General features: G+C 39.9%; 1 non-coding gene across 1 annotated transcript; it reads right to left on the bottom strand.

The window, feature by feature from the left end:
• Positions 1 to 1,064: 1,064 nt before the first annotated feature.
• On the bottom strand, positions 1,065 to 1,171 carry LOC141694090 (small nucleolar RNA R71). The gene has a single exon (XR_012563421.1). It is a non-coding gene; the product is annotated as a small nucleolar RNA R71 (small nucleolar RNA).
• Between the last annotated feature and the right edge of the window lie 16,474 nt (positions 1,172 to 17,645).

Below are 17,645 nucleotides of genomic sequence, written 5' to 3'. Positions count from 1 at the left end.
TCAACTTCTATCTTAATTGTGGATGCTTGGTAGAATGGTATTAGTACAATGAAAGTTGGCTTTTATCAGTTTCGTGTTATTCGATTAATATCATCACTGTCACATGCTAAAGGTAATAATAATGGCTATAGAAGGAAGTAATAATGAAGTTGTGATCTCATGAATGTTTTAAATTGGAGTGTTAGTTAAGTGGTTAATTAAGTAGTTAATTATAGTTAATATTTAATCAACAATTTTAAGTGTTATCTTAACATTGAGAAGTAATCATACATTGGTGAGTGAGTTTAATTAGACAATAACTTAGTCTGAGTCTCTGAGGGAACGAACGAGAAAGTATTCTATATTACTTGCGAACGCGTATACTTGCGTGAATATTAGTGCGTGATTTCGCCCTAACAAGTTTTTGGCGCCGCTGCCGGGGACTCGGCGTATTTGTTTAGTTTATGTACTTAACATCATTGGTCATTAGGACTCAGTGATTAGGACGTAGTAGTTAATTACTCTTTTCGGTTGTGTTTCAGGTACTTTAGCAAGCGTTTATGCAAACTCGTTCTCGTGCTCGCAAGAGGACCTTAGATACAGCTGAGGAGAAAGACTAAGTTCTTGATACTCCGGAGAAGTTAGATTTTGAGGATTCGGATTCAGGAACTGAGCAGAAAGAACCAGTAAATATGGGAGATCGTATTGTTCAAGCTGATCCAGCTCTTATGGATTTTTCTCGGCCTAAAATTGATGACATTCAGTCAAGCATCCTTCATCCGGCTATTCAAGCTAACACCTTTGAAATCAAGCCGGGCACTATTCAGATGGTGCAGAATTCTGTTTCTTTTGGAGGAGCGGCAACTGAAGACCCCAACATGCACATAAGGAATTTTGTCGAGATCTGCAGCACTTTTAAGTATAATGGCGTGACTGATGAGGCTATCAAGTTGAGGCTTTTCCCATTCTCACTGAGGGATAAAGCTAAAGACTGGTTACATTCTGAACCAGCTGGGTCCATCACTACATGGCAAGATCTTGCGCAAAAGTTTCTGGTGAAGTTTTATCCAATGGCAAAGACTGCTGCTATGAGGAGTGCTCTTACTCAATTTGCGCAGCAACCTACAGAATCTATGTGCGAGGCTTGGGAACGCTACAAGGAAATGTTGAGAAAATGTCCACATCATGGAATGCCGGATTGGATGGTAATCACTGGTTTTTATAATGGTTTGGGGGCCCAATCTCGGCCCATGCTCGATGCAGCAGCTGGAGGCGCCTTATGGGCTAAAAGCTATACTGAGGCGTATAATCTTATCGAGACGATGGCTACAAATGAGCATCAAAACCCAACTCAGAGGATGACGTCAGGCAAGGTAGCAGGTATTCTGGAAGTTGATGCAGCCACCGCTATTGCAGCCCAGCTCCAAGCGCTATCAATGAAGGTTGATTCTTTGGCTACGTATGGAGTTAATCAAATAGCTATGGTTTGTGAGCTTTGTGCAGGTTCTCATGCTACGGATCAGTGTTCTCTTGTCAACGAATCTGTTCAGTATGTGAATAATTATCAGCGACAACAGCAGCCTGTGCCAGCGACCTATCATCCTAACAACAGAAATCATCCAAATTTCAGCTGGGGGAATAATCAGAATGCTATTCAGCCACCATATCAGCAAGGAGTGAGTAAACAGTTTAACCCACCTGGATTCCAGCAACCACAGCAGTATCCTACAAGGCAATCATATCCTCAACAGGGAAGTGCAGCTGTACCTACTAGTGCTGATTTTGAGGAACTTAAGCTGTTGTGCAAGAGTCAGGCGGAATCTATCAAGACCTTGGAAAATCAAATCGGTCAATTAGCCAATGCAGTGCTCAATCGTCAACCTGGCACTCTTCCCATTGACACGGAAGTACCAGGCAGGAAGGAAGCTAAAGAGCAAGTCAAGGCTATTACCTTAAGGTCTGGAAAAGTAGCTGATGCTGAAAAGGCAAAAGAAGTCGAAGCTGAAGTTAGAGATGAAGAATCTAAGCAAGGGGAGAAAGCGGCGGAACCAAGGAAGACTACTGTTGAACACACTCTGCCTGAGGCTAATACAGGGGAGAAACAGCTCTATCCTCCACCACCTTTTCCTAAGAGATTGCAGCAACAAAAGCTGGATAGACAGTTCGGGAAGTTTCTGGAGGTGTTCAAGAAACTTCACATCAATATACCTTTCGCTGAGGCTCTGGAACAAATGCCTAGTTATGCGAAGTTTATGAAGACTATTCTTTCAAGGAAGGTGAAACTGGATGACCTTGAAACCGTTGCTCTCACGGAAGAATGCAGCGCTGTTCTGCAGCAAAAGTTACCACCAAAACTGAAAGATCCAGGAAGCTTCACCATTCCTTGCACCATTGGCAATCTAACTTTTGACAAGTGCCTTTGTGATTTGGGAGCAAGCATTAATCTGATGCCGTTGTCGATCTTTAAAAAACTGGATCTGCCTGATCCAAAACCCACATACATGTCGCTATAATTGGCGGACCGTTCCATTACTTACCCAAGGGGCATAGTTGAGGATGTCCTCGTCAAGGTGGATAAGCTCTTCTTTCCTGCAGATTTTGTTATTCTGGATTTTGAGGAAGATAAGAAGATTCCCATAATCTTGGGGAGGCCTTTCTTGGCTACTGGCCGTACCTTGATAGATGTGCAAAAAGGGGAACTTATTATGCGGGTCCAAGATCAGGATGTGACCTTCAACGTATTCAAGGCAATGAAATTCCCTACAGAAGATGAGGAGTGTTTAAAAGTGGATGTGATTGATTCCGCAGTTACTTCGGAACTCGATCACATGCTAATGTCTGATGCATTGGAAAAGGCCTTAGTGGGGGATTTTGACAGCGATGATGAAGATAGCAACGAGCAATTACAATATCTGAACGCTTCTCCATGGAAGCGAAAGCTCGACATACCATTTGAATCTCTTGGTACTTCTGACCTTAAGAATGCTGAAGGGAAGCTCAAACCATCAATAGAGGAAGCGCCTACCTTAGAGCTCAAACCATTACCTGAACACTTGAGGTATGCCTTTTTAGGTGATTCATCTACGTTACCTGTTATTATTTCAGCTGACCTTTCAGGTAGTGAGGAAGACAAGCTCTTAAGGATTTTGAGAGAATTCAAATCGGCTATAGGATGGACCATAGCAGACATCAAGGGGATAAGTCCTTCATATTGTATGCATAAAATTCTGTTAGAGGAAGGTAGTAAGCCAACTGTGGAACAGCAGCGAAGACTGAACCCGATCATGAAGGAGGTGGTGAAGAAAGAAATTCTGAAATGGCTAGATGCAGGCATCATTTATCCTATTTCTGACAGCTCGTGGGTGAGCCCCGTGCAATGTGTACCTAAGAAAGGAGGTATCACTGTGGTCGCAAATGAAAAGAATGAGCTCATCCCTACTCGAACAGTTACAGGATGGAGAGTATGCATGGATTATAGAAAATTGAACAAAGCCACAAGGAAGGATCACTTCCTTCTCCCATTCATTGATCAAATGCTTGACAGATTGGCGGGACATGAGTATTTTTGTCTTCTGGATGGGTATTCCGGGTATAATCATATTTGTATTGCACCAGAGGATCAGGAAAAGACTACCTTCACTTGTCCATTTGGCACATTTGCTTTTCGAAGAGTTTCGTTTGGGTTATGTGGCGCCCCGGCCACCTTTCAGAGATGTATGATGGCTATATTCTCTGACATGATTGGAAATAACGTCGAAGTGTTCATGGATGACTTCTCCGTCTTTGGACACTCATATGATGAATGTTTGAATAATCTGCGCGCCGTACTCAAAAGATGCGTGGAAACTAATTTGGTGCTTAATTGGGAGAAATGTCATTTTATGGTGCGTGAAGGCATTATTCTTGGGCATAAGGTCTCTAGCAAAGGTCTGGAGGTGGACAAGGCCAAGGTGGGAGTCATTGAAAATCTTCCCCCACCTAATTCGGTGAAAGGAATCCGTAGTTTTCTCGGTCATGCGGGTTTTTATCGGCGATTCATCAAGGACTTTTCAAAGATATCTAAGCCGTTGTGCAATTTACTTGAGAAAGATGTGCCTTTCAAATTTGATGATGAATGTTTGGCAGCATTCGAGACTCTCAAGGAGAGTTTGATCACGGCACCAGTTATTACAGCACCAGATTGGACAGAACCGTTTGAGATGATGTGTGATGCGAGTGACTATGCGGTAGGTGCAGTTCTGGGATAGCGCAAGAAAAATCTCTTCCATGTGGTCTACTATGCGAGTAAGACTTTAAATGGGGCCCAATTGAACTACACCACTACTGAGAAGGAGCTTTTGGCTATAGTCTTTGGCTTTGAGAAATTTCGATCTTATCTGCTTGGTACAAAAGTGACAGTATTCACTGATCATGCAGCTATTCGCTATCTGGTTTCTAAGAAGGATTCGAAGCCGAGACTCATTCGTTGGGTGCTTTTACTTCAAGAATTTGAGTTAGAGATCAAAGATAGAAAAGGTACTGAGAATCAAGTAGCTGACCATCTCTCTAGGTTGGAGAATCCCGATTCTACTTCACAAGATAGAACGTTAATCAATGAATCTTTTCCGGATGAGCAGTTGTTTGCAATTCAGGAGGAAGAACCATGGTTTGCAGATATTGTAAACTATCTTGTCAGCAATATAATGCCTCCTAATTTGACATCCGCGCAAAAGAAGAAGTTTCTGCATGAGGTGAAGTGGTATATGTGGGATGAACCATATTTGTTTAGACAGGGAGCTGACCAGATCATCAGGAGATGTATACCGTTCTGTGAGACGGAGGGGATATTACGAGACTGCCATTCCACGGTTTATGGTGGACACTATGGAGGTAAGAAGACGGCAGCTCGTATTCTGCAAGCAGGTTTTTTCTGGCCTACCTTGTTCAAGGATGCTCATCAGTTTGTTTTAAGGTGTGATCGTTGCCAAAGAGTGGGAAATTTGTCAAGGAAGGATGAGATGCCATTAAATGTGATGCTTGAAGTCGAGATCTTTGATGTATGGGGAATCGATTTTATGGGGCCTTTTATCTCGTCTTGCAATAATCAGTACATCTTGCTGGCAGTCGATTATGTCTCAAAATGGGTCGAAGTTAAAGCTTTACCGACAAATGATGCAAAGGCAGTGCTAAATTTTCTTCATAAGCAAATTTTCACAAGGTTTGGAACACCTCGGGTAATCATAAGTGATGAAGGATCGCATTTTTGCAACCGTAAGTTCACGTCTATGATGCAGCGTTATAATGTGAATCATCGAGTAGCTACTGCCTATCACCCGCAAACAAATGGTCAAGCGGAAGTGTTTAACAGAGAGATAAAGCGCATTCTAGAAAAGGTTGTTTGTCCGTCAAGGAAGGATTGGTCTTTAAAGCTCGATGAAGCTGTTTGGGCTTACAGAACAGCATACAAAACTCCACTTGGGATGTCACCGTTTCAGTTGGTGTACGGTAAGGGATGTCATCTACCGGCGGAGCTTGAGCATAAGGCCTACTGGGCATTGAAGAAATTGAACCTGGATTTAGATGCAGCTGGTAAGAAAAGAATGCTTCAGCTTAATGAACTTGATGAATTTCGACTTCAAGCGTACGAGAATAACAAAATATATAAGGAAAAGGTGAAGAGGTGGCATGATAGGAAGCTACATCCTAAGTTATTTGTGCCAGGGCAACAAGTTCTGTTATTCAACTCTCGGCTCCGACTTTTTCCTGGGAAGTTGAAATCAAGGTGGTCTGGACCTTTTATTGTCAAAACTGTGTTTCAACACGGAGCGGTGGAAATTTTTGAGAATAATTCGGACCAAGCATTCAAGGTTAACGGTCAGCGGTTGAAGCACTACTATGGGGACATGGCAAACCGAGAGGTGATTAGTGCCATTTTGTTGACTACGTGAGAAAGGTACGGAACGTCAAGCTAATGACGAAAAAGAAGCGCTGCGTGGGAGACAACCCATGAATTGTTATTACAGGAACCCTTAGAAGTTAATAACCTATCCAAAAACACAAAAAAAATCAGAAAACAGGGGCTGAAAAATTTTTTTTCCAGAGACCCTCTGCGCGCCCGCGCAGCTATGCTGAGCGGCCGCGCAGCTTTCTGCGCGCCCGCGCAGAAATGCTGAGCGGCCGCGCAGGGGTCAAGTTCCAGAAAATTTTTTACAGTTCGAAAAAAAAAAACAAACAAACAAAAACACAAAAACCCATTACAGCCCATAAACCCACGAATTCTTTTCCCATTACCCCATGATTTTATCCCTCAGCCCCACTCCTAATCTAATTTAACCTACTCCACACCCTATATATACATACACCTATCCTACATATCTCCCACAACTTCCTACACTTAAACCCTCTCATAAATATCAAAAAAAATCAGTTCTTTCACACTTTTATTCACAAATCAATGGCACCCAAGAGAGCACGCACTATTGACAGCAGCAGCACAGTTCCTACTGCTGATTCATTAAGGGGTACTGCTGCAAGGCCTCGGTTAACTGACAGAGCCGCGGAGGAGGAGTACACTAGGCTGTTGGGGAAGCCGATTCTGAAGGAGAGGGGGTTTTTACCATCAGGGAGGGATGGTGAGTTGTTGCCCATGATTGCAGAGAAGGGGTGGATAGCTTTTTGTGAGTCACCCGAAACAGTACCGATGAGTGTTGTTCGCGAGTTCTACGCAAACGCGAAGGCTGAAAAGAATGGGTTTTCTGTAGTTCGTGGGCTGACGGTTGATTATCATCCTGCGGCGATTCGCCGTGTGATTGGACAGCGAGAGAGGAAGCCCGAGGAGGAGAACTGGAATGAAAAGACTGCTGAGGATTTTGACTTGGATTTGATTTGTGCGACTCTCTGTCGACCGGGCACAGTTTGGAACCGCAGTCCAGCCAATAATGAGTATCGTCACTTTCCGGCGATCGCCATGAACAGGTATGCCCGTGCATGGAATGCATTTATATGTGCTAATATTTTGCCTTCTTCACATGCACACGAGGTCACAGTTGAGAGAGCACAGTTGTTGTGGGGAATTCTGAATGAGGAATACTATGTGGACCTTGGTGAGTTTATCTACCAAGGAATTCTGAAGTTTTTGAGGGGAGCAAAGCATATGAACATCCCTTATGCATCCACGGTTACGAAGCTATGCCGAGCAGTAGGAGTGAACTGGCCAGCTCATGAGCAGTTGCAGTTGCCAGCAGCTCCGATAGATTCTGGCACTCTGAATGGGATGCAGGAGTGGACCGGTGGTGAGCCTGAGGAGCATGGGCTGGGTTATCGTCTTCCAGGAGGGCGTCCAGCACGAGGTGCTACTATGGCTAGGCCAGGGCGTGGTGAGGCTAGTTCTTCGAGAGCTCAGGAGGGTGCTGGGATGGGTGATGCCCAGTATAGGAGGCTTTCACGGTGGATGGATGCCATGTATGAGACGCAGAGCAGGTTTGCTCAGGAGCTCACCCTTGCGTTAGGGACTGCTTTTCGAGGCCTTGGAGCTGATATCCAGTGGCCAGTTTTTTGTGAGGACTCTGCATACCCGCCGCCTGATACTCCACCTACTGAGGGTGATGATGATGATGACTCCGAGTAGGTATACCCTGTGTTCCTTTCTACTACCTTCACTGGGGACAGTGAAGATTTTAAGTTTGGGGGTGGTAGTTAAGGAATATTTTGTGTGTGTCATATAGCTGCATATTCATGATAGTTAGTTCATATAGTTGCATAATTTTTGCCATATAGTTTTTTTTATATAAGCTTTAGTTGTTTGTCAAATCATATAGCTCATGCATATACCATGATCCCTTTTGCAATGATTTATCGACTGAAGTGTGATATTGATGCGAGTGTAGTGATAGCATTAAAGTGATATTAAGTTGTGTAGGTTGATATGCATGCTAGAAGCACTTGTATTGTCACTAAGTCTTAGAGAATGCTTAAGGACTAGATTGTTGTTATGATCTGATTATTTTCGAGGATAATCTATTTATTATGCTTAGAATTTGATAATAGGTTCTTAGTGGTAAAGGCATGAAAAAGAAAAAAAAATGGAGTAAAAATGGAATTTGTTGCTAGTTGTGGCTAGGCGTCAAATGGCTAGTAGCCGGCTCGCATGTTATGCGAGTAGTCTAGGGTTGAGCAAGATGGAGCGAAACGCACTTGCTCAGAGAAAAAAAAATTTGCGTAATTGATCAAGAGTGGGCTCTTTGGTATTCGAGTTATTAAGTTCTTAGGGGACTTTGTGCCTAGTGACCTAAGGCTTTTAGAGTCTGGGATCCGCTAACCTAACGCTCGTTACATGGATACCATTGTATAAGTCTTTTGTGGACCTCACTCATTGCACGGTCAAATAAGCATTTGAGTTGTAAATAAAAAGCACGATTCCGTAGTAAGCTCCAGAGTTCTTGTAGTGTTGTATATCACTTTGTGCCTAGAATTTTTATTCTTTGTATAATCGTAGGATTTCCTTGAGGACAGTCTAGTCATAGTAATTGGTCTAGTTCCAAAGCATATATGTTAAGCATTTGCACACACCACGTTTCTGGCGGTATGTCCGTTTGCATGAGTTTCTTGATCTTTAGTGTCTAACTGCATTCGTTGAGACGTGACAATTTGGTTGGTTAATTGTAGTAAGGGGGATCGTTGCATTTTCATATAGATTGCATTCATGCATATTTTTATTTGTTTTTGAGTCTGTGACGCTTGAGGACAAGCATCGATTTAAGTTTGGGGGTGTGATAAGTGGCATTTTATACCACTTAGAACGTCTTAAAATGGCTTAAATTGGTGTCTTGAAATCAAGTATTTTGTGTATTTGATGCGTTTTTCTAGTGTTTATGCATTTCAGGGTATTAGTTGCATTTCGGAGGAGGAATCATCAAGAATAAGCCTTGGCATGTGTTCACCATTGCGAGAGGAAAAGAACGGGCAGATTACGGCGAAGAAACGGAGCAAACATGGAATTTTTCCAGAAGGGTCCTGCGCGCCCGCGCAGCAATGCTGAGCGGCCGCGCAGCAGCCTTGCGCGCCCGCGCAGAAATGCTGAGCGGCCGCGTAGGGTCGAGGAAAATGATATATTATTTTAGACTTCTACTTCTGTTTGGCTTCCAACTTCTATGTAATCTGAGTTTTATGGGACTATTATATAAGTAGATTTGAGACGTTTTTCACAGAGTATTAAGAGGAGATTATGTTTTAGATTGTGTTTTGCAAGAAGCGAAGGAGATAAGGAAGAAGACCGATTTAGCACACCGCAACGAAGAGGAAGCATATATTCTTGTGATTCTTGTTTTGTTGTAACGTTGGATGCTAGTTTTCTTGCTTTGACTTATTTACTCTTGTGACGTACTCTGTTTTAATATAATCAGTTTAGTTATTATTTTCTTGTGTTTGTTATCATGATTTCATATGAACCCATGATGGCGGTAAGTTCTATTATGGGCTAATCGTGATCATGGGGTTGCAACGGATTTATTATGGAATTCTTTAGTTAATTGTTTAATACTTTAGTGTGTGATGATTGCATGATATCTAGTATTGGTTGTGCGTATTCGTCTTATGTGCGTCGCGAACATATAAGATAGGGTGTTAATTTCTTGTGAAGCGACGGTGGATCTTGAGATTTAGAACTTGCCATGCTAGCATAGGTTCATGTACATTGTGCATGATTAGTGGGTAACTCTAACAGTTTTATTTGCCTTATGTAATCAAAAGGAATAACTTGTGCTTAAATCGATGTGTTGTCAATTTCTGTAGACATATAGGAACTCAACATAATTGATGACTATTCAACTTCTATCTTAATTGTGGATGCTTGGTAGAATGGTATTAGTACAATGAAAGTTGGCTTTTATCAGTTTCGTGTTATTCGATTAATATCATCACTGTCACATGCTAAAGGTAATAACAATGGCTATAGAAGGAAGTAATAATGAAGTTGTGATCTCATGAATGTTTTAAATTGGAGTGTTAGTTAAGTGGTTAATTAAGTAGTTAATTATAGTTAATATTTAATCAACAATTTTAAGTGTTATCTTAACATTAAAAAGTAATCATACATTGGTGAGTGAGTTTAATTAGACAATAACTTAGTCTGAGTCTCTGAGGGAACGAACTAGAAAGTATTCTATATTACTTGCGAACGCGTATACTTGCGTGAATATTAGTGCGTGATTTCGCCCTAACATTTCTCCACAAAAATTTTACTATAGGAATTGACTTATTCCTAAGGACTCATTCCTTACGGTCTAGGATTTGAACTGGTTGTTCCACGTAGGACAAATCTGGTTGAAACTCAATCGGTTCGTATTCTATGACTTGATTCGAATTAGGAACATAGGGCTTTAACATAGACACGTGGAACACATTATGAATGTGCTGCCACTGCGGTGGTAACGCTATCTCATAAGCGACCTTTCCCACTCTCTTCAATACCTCAAAGGGTCCTATAAATCTAGGGCTAAGCTTACCCTTCTAACCAAATCGCACTAACCCTTTCCAGGGTGACACCTTTAATAACGCTAGAGCTCCTATCTCGAGGTCCATATCTTTCCTATGTAAATCTGCATACTTCCTTTGTCTATCTTGAGCTGCTTCCAACCTTTTCCGAATTAACATTATGGCATCCTTGGTTTGCTGAACCAACTCAGGACCTAACACTTTCTTTTCTCCTACCTCATCCCAATACAACGGTGATCAACACTTACGTCCATACAAAGCTTCGTAAGGTGGCATTCTAATACTGGCATGGTAGCTGTTATTATACGAGAACTCAATCAAAGGTAGGTGCTCATCCCGATTACCTTTAAAATCTAGAACACAGACTCTCAACATATCCTCTATGGTCTGAATCGTTCTCTCACTTTGGCCATCCTTCTGAGGATGATAAGCGGTGCTCATATTCAATTTCGTTCCTAGGCACTCTTGGAATTTAGTCCAGAACCTGAAATTAAATCTCGGGTCTCGATCCGACACTATAGAAACTGGCACTCCCTGTTTGGTAACTATCTCATCCAAGTATAACTTAACTAGCCTTTCCAACGAATACCTTTCATTAATCGGAAGGAAATGCGCCGACTACAAAATCCCACTACAAAATCCATAGCAATGTCTTCCCATTTCCATTGGGGAATTTCCAAAGGTTGTAACAATCCACTGGGTCGTTTATGCTCTGCTTTCACCGTTTGACACACGTGACACTTACTTACCCAATTGGCAATATCCTTCTTCATTCCTGGCCACCAAAAATTTCTCTTCAAATCCTGGTACATCTTGGTACTACCAGGGTGGATAGAAAACCTAGACTTATGAGCTTCCTGCAATACTTCGTTCTTCAATTCCGTTACATTAGGAATCCAAACTCTGGACCAAAATCTATACAAACCTTGACTATCTTGTTAGGTCACACACACTGTAGAGGGGGTGAATACAGTGTAAAGTACAATCAAATCGAACTTTAATATCTCAAGTAACAGAAAACAAACTTTATTGAAACAATAAACTCTGTTACAGTATGGAACTGTTACCTCTCAGTGATGAACAAATATCACGAGAGCTGCTAGAGTTACAATGAATAATCTTCTCAAATATGATAACACTTATAGTGTAAACCCTATGTCTGTGTTTATATACTACACAGTTACAAGATAATCGCTAATTGATATGGAATATAATTCTGCTTCCTAAAATATATCAATCAGATATCTTTTCTTCCAAGTATTCTATTCTTCATAGAATTCCTTCTTCATGCATATCTCTTCTTATGTTTATCTCGGTCTTCTTTCCTTTAATCAGCTACTGTCCTTATCTGAACGTCCTTCAGCACTTAAGTTCTGATATCCATCTTCTGATGATTATCTCCTGATAATATAAGTACTGATATCCTTAAGTCCTGACTTCCCGTAAGTACTGATTTATCCTGTTTAAGTAAGATCTGAAAACTAAACATAAATCATATTAACCATGACATTATCAAATATATCTAACAATCTCCCCCAACTTATAAATTAGCATAATATAAAAGTTTAACAAATATTTGATGATGTCAAAAACATTAAGTACAAATGCATGAGAATTAGACTAGATAACTACAACTTACAGTCCTTAAAGCTTTACCAATATTTAACTTCTGATAACAGCTTCAGTCTGTACAAATATCAGAATTTAAGCAGTTGTAGATCTTGACTTGGCTTCATCTTCTAATCTCTCTGATGTCAGGAGTTGTTCTGAGATAGTTCTTCAACAAACATCTCTCAGCATATCTAAGTTCATCAATCATCCTCCTTTTAGCATCTTTAAGCTCTGCAGTATCTTCACCAATTTGAAAGATTGCAGCCCTGAGATCATTAATCTTAGCTTTTCTTATATCCTGATCCAGTCTGATCAAATAAGCTTTATCAGACTCAAGATTGAATTCCACAGCCCTGTAACCCAGAAAGGTAGTTATAATCTTAGCAGTATTGGGCTTCATTTCGATTATATCACCCTTGTGATCTCTGTACTTTGGAACATATGTGTTGTCAGACTTAACAGAATAAAGCCTTTTCTGTCTCTGAATCTGATCCTTCAAATAGTTTGCAGCACTTCCTGTCAATCTGTCATCCACTTGAAGTAAGAATAGTACATGCTCCAATTCTTCAAAATACTTCAAAGGAATGGCATTTCGCCTTATATGATAAACCCTACCATCTGTCATGAAGTACAACAAGATGTGTTCTTTCAAGTAGGTATGGTACCATTTGTACAGATTCCAGTTGATTCAATCTCACAGGAGTTGCTCCAATACCTGGTTCACTCAAGGAAGTTGGATCATTGGTAGTGTTCTGTATTCTTCTTTCATCAGCACTTCCCAATCCAGTTTTATCTCTTGCTTCCTTTCCAGTAACTACTCTTGCTTCAAAACCACTTGCAGTAGTCTTCAAAGATTGAGTCTGTTTTGCTTTAGTGAATCCTGGTAGGAGTGTCTTTGATCTATCTTCTGATATCAAGTTAACTTGAGCTATGTCAGAGGTTACTTGCTTCTTCTGAATATCAGAACTTACAATTTCTTGACTCTGAACAACTTGAGCCATGTAACAAACTTCTTAACAAGTTCAGATTTAAGAACAGTTTGTTGAGGGGCATGTCCTGAAGTACCTGCTTCATCAGCATCTGCATTTGGAGCAGCATCACCAGTATCTCCAACATTTGCAGCATCAGAACTTACAGAATCAGTATCTTCTGATAAAACAACAGTGTGAGTAGCAATGGAGGCTTCAGTATCCTCTAATTGCTTATCTGGTTCCAAGTTCTGATCAACAGCCATATCCTGATGCTCACCTATATTCTGATCATCGGCATCTAGATGCAGAGAAGGTGTAGTAGATAATTCTGGAGTTTGAGCAGCATCAGTAACATGTGTTGTTGTAGGATTAGTTGTTGTTGAAGTTTCTATGAGAATTACTTCAGGCACAACCAAGGTCTGGATATCAAAATCAGCACTTGTGCCTGTAATAACAGGAGATACAGATTTTTGAACTAGAGACACAGATTATGTATTGGCCTTTTCAGTAACAGCTTCCCGAGTTGGAGTTGATGGAAAAGTAGTGACTTTAGCAGATTCCTTTTCTTGTGAGATAAGAGATTCCTGATCTCCTTCCTTAGCTGCTGCTTCTTCATCATCTGAAACTGGCCTTTTTGCCCTCTATTTCTTGTATCTTTTTGAAGATATGGATTCCTTGGGAGTTTCAGCAACAGTCATTCTTCTAAGCCTTTTGAGAACCTTAGATCCCCCAATTCCAGAATCCTTCTGAGAAGAAACTTTCCCAGCTTCTTTGATAACAGGTTCTGATGTAGAAACATGTTCATCACTGTCTGACTTATCTCTCAAAGCAATCCTCCTTCTCTTTTGAGGTGTTTGAGGAACAGTCTTTGTCCTCTTAGGCTTGGAAGATGAAGGCTTCACCGTAGGTGCTGAGGATGAGGGTTGAACTGTCTGTGAAGTGGAGAGATAGGATTTGATATATTGCCTGAGGGTTGATTGAGTAGTATGAGTGGTATGGTCTGATGGTTGTTGTGGTGTTTGGGAGGTGATTGTTAGTTGAACATCAGGATAAACAGATCTATAGGATTCAGGATCAGCATTTACTAAGATCTGTTTTACAGACTGAGGAATCTGTAAAGGTCTAACCACTTGTTTCTTAGTGTCAGCATTTACCAGGTCATTAAAGTAACGTTTTGCAACTTTGAAAGGTGGAGTTAAGGTACTGGTTAGTCGAGGTTCATCAGTACAAAAAGTATATATAAGTTGACAGAATCTAGCAAAGTAGACAACATTCCTATCCTCTGTCATCCTATCCCCAATAAAACCTATTATAGTCGTTGCAAAATCCAAATGAGTTTGGTTTATAATGGCATACCCGATGTGCTGACTCATTTTGGGGATGGCATCAAAATTCGAACACTTGTTCCCAAAAGCTTTAGTGATGCAGTCGAAGAAGAAGCTCCATTCCCTTCTGATATGAGCCCCTTTCAACTGCCTAAGCTTTGCCAAACTCTGTTCATACCCCAAACTGGCCATTAACTCCTGAAGAGCTGATTCCTCTGGAATTGAAAAAGTACATCCTTCTGGGAGATGTAGAGCCTTACGTATTGTACCAGGAGTGATTGCATATGGAGAATCACCCACTTCGAAAACAATACTAGGAGTACCATTTTGACCACCATTATCAAAGTTTCCAGTCCTCCAAACTGTCAGAACTTGTTGGCTTGAGAAGACTGAAGGTTGGGTCAATGCATACCCGATTTCACTGTGTGCAAGAAGATTTTGCACAAAATGCAATTCAGACGGAGCTTCAGCATTATCAAGAATTGCAGCATAGTTGTTTGGAACAAATTTAGCTCCATCAATGATTAAATCCTTAGGTGCCATGAAATTAATTGAGATTTATAAGTGCCTGTTAGGTGTTTGATAGAATGTCTATATGAAAAACCAACGTTAGAAGAAGAAAGAGAGTAAAAGCAAATAGAGAGAAAAAGTATAAAAATGAATAAAAGATTAGAAAATCCTCTCTCTGTCTTATTTATACTTTTTAAAAAAATGTAACTGTTGGACACCTGTCAGACATGCAGTAAAAATGAATAGTTAATGGGCACGAGGAAAACAGTAATCATTACTTACCCACTTGCAGTTTTTCAAGGAAAAACCGTTCCACTTACCCAGTTATTCCATTAATCAAGGTGAATCAGTTTTAATTCAAAATTGAAACTGTTCCCACTTATTTAATTATTTTTCACTGCAACATTAGTATTCTGAAAAAAAATTCAAGTGAAAATGACCATAATAAATCAGATGAGCAAGTACTGATAAAGTAAAATCAGAACTTACGTTAAAACAAAATTTATATGGTCATCAGAATATGAATATGTATCAGGATTTATCAATGCATTAAAAAATATCTCAGAGACAAGATCTTGAAACAAAAACAAATTTCATTAATATATCAAGAGAATACATTCATGAAATTTAAATTACATCAAAACTTTTTACAAGATTGCCCTAAGCTGTTAAACTTAACGTCAACAGCCTTTGTCCTAGCTCAAGAAGCAGGGCAAGGCTGATGATAAAGAAAAACAGGAAGAAGAAAATAAATCATTTCTTTTTCCTACTCTCGACAAACAGAATAGCGAGTCGAATGATTCGCTCTTGCTGGCGGAGAGCTTCCAGCCTTTCCTCCTCCAATCGCTCCAGATGGCGATGGTAGTCCATGTAGAAGAACAGGAGGTGGGTAAGTACCTCCTGGGGAACGGAGTCCCATATCTCATCAGGAATGGCAGTAACGTGCCATTCCTGCTGCCAATCGGCACAGCTCAGCTCCATGTTGAATGTTTCGTAGTTCAAAAACATATTGTAATTGACCATGGTGTTTTTGATATAAAGATTATGAAGGTGAGTTTGTGAGAAAAGATTTGATGGGAAGGATGATGTGAAGTGGTTGCTTATATAGGCAAGAGAATGTCAGGAGACGCAAAGAAATTTAATACTGACAGGTAGAATTAATTCTACCTCGTCTCCCCAGACTTGGAAAAAGAAAAACATTCATTGGAAAGGGAAAACATGGTTTAATGCGCACAAGAAGCAAGTAAAAGTTGACTGTTTATGTAGGAGTATCACTATCCCTAAATATAGTGACTGTTAATCTTCCACTTCAACATATTCAGGTTTAAACTGAGACTATTTTTAAATTTTATGCACAAATAAGTCAAGTAAAGAATCAGACTTTAATATCAGAACTTAGACTTATATCAGAACTTAACGGTCATCAGAACATAATTTCTTAACTCGAAAAATGAATGCCTATCTTAGCAAGTCCTCACACAAATTCTGATTTATATTCTTCAGAACTTAATCATCAGAACATGCAATCAGAACTTGTTCTCAGAATTTGTGCAATGTGACACAATAACTGTTCATCTAAAACAACATAGATCACCACAGTGATTTTCATCATTCATATGGAGTGTTTAGTGTGTGCATTAAGCTAAATATCAGACAAGGAGTAAAGTCTGATTCACTTCAGTACATCTTAGAAATAAGACATAACTAAAACTTTGCTAAAGAGTTGTCATTATTCTGAAACCTACTATTGAATGAGTTCATACTTGAGTCCACCTCAACTATTTTGTGCTAATTTTATGCATCTTTTTAAATTCCAGTTTACAGTGGCTTCTCAGTGTAAGTGAGTCACGACTGCTTATCAAAATTTATGCTATTATCAGAGTATTTCTCCAGTAATCATAGAGTGTGAAAAGTCACCAAGAAAATATTTTGCTTTTCTGATGCATATTTACTTAATACCAGCAATGCACTTGGGTCGTTCCTTCCACATTTGTACTCTAGATCTCAAAGGAGTACCTGAAGTTTAATCCTTGATTCTTTTTCCTTTTCTTTTGATAAGTGAGGTTTATCAGCACTTAGTACATCCAAACAGATTTACTAGCATCAGAACTCAACAGATGAGAAGCAATATTCTAGTTTATGACTTAGTAATAAGATAGACAAGTAAACTCAACTAAACTCAATATCAGAATTTGCTTGTGTCAATGAATTTCCGTAGAAATAATTACTTCTAATATGGGATCCCTTGTTTATTGAAGACTACTAAGTCAGCATCTAGCACAGTTATCCTCATAGGATTGAATAGTTACATAAACAGACATATCATTTTTAGAGTTTAGAAACATATATCAGACAACAGTCAGTACTTAAGCACATTTTTCAATTAAGCACAGAATACACAAAGAGAGTAAATTCTGTAAATACTGATCATAAAGTCTGATGCATCAGAACAAAACTAAGCAGATTTAGAGAAAGAACCTGAAACCATTCCAAGTTCATTTACCAATCTTGTAAAAGTAGCTTCACACAATGGTTTTGTGAAGATATCTGCTAGTTGTTGATCTGTTGGAACAAAGTGCAATTCTACTGTACCTTCATCCACATGTTCCCTGATGAAATGATACCTGATGCTGATGTGCTTTGTCATAGAGTGTTGAACTGGATTACCTGTCATAACAATAGCACTTTGATTATCACAATAAATAGGGATTTTGAAATATGTTAACCCATAATCCAGTAACTGATTCTTCATCCAAAGAATCTGTGCACGACAGCTTCC

This window comes from Apium graveolens, chromosome 10 (genome assembly GCF_009905375.1).
Source record: "Apium graveolens cultivar Ventura chromosome 10, ASM990537v1, whole genome shotgun sequence".
Classification (NCBI taxonomy): domain Eukaryota; kingdom Viridiplantae; phylum Streptophyta; class Magnoliopsida; order Apiales; family Apiaceae; genus Apium; species Apium graveolens.
Note: the sequence above shows the minus strand (reverse complement) of the source record. Positions and strands in the feature narration are given on the sequence as shown.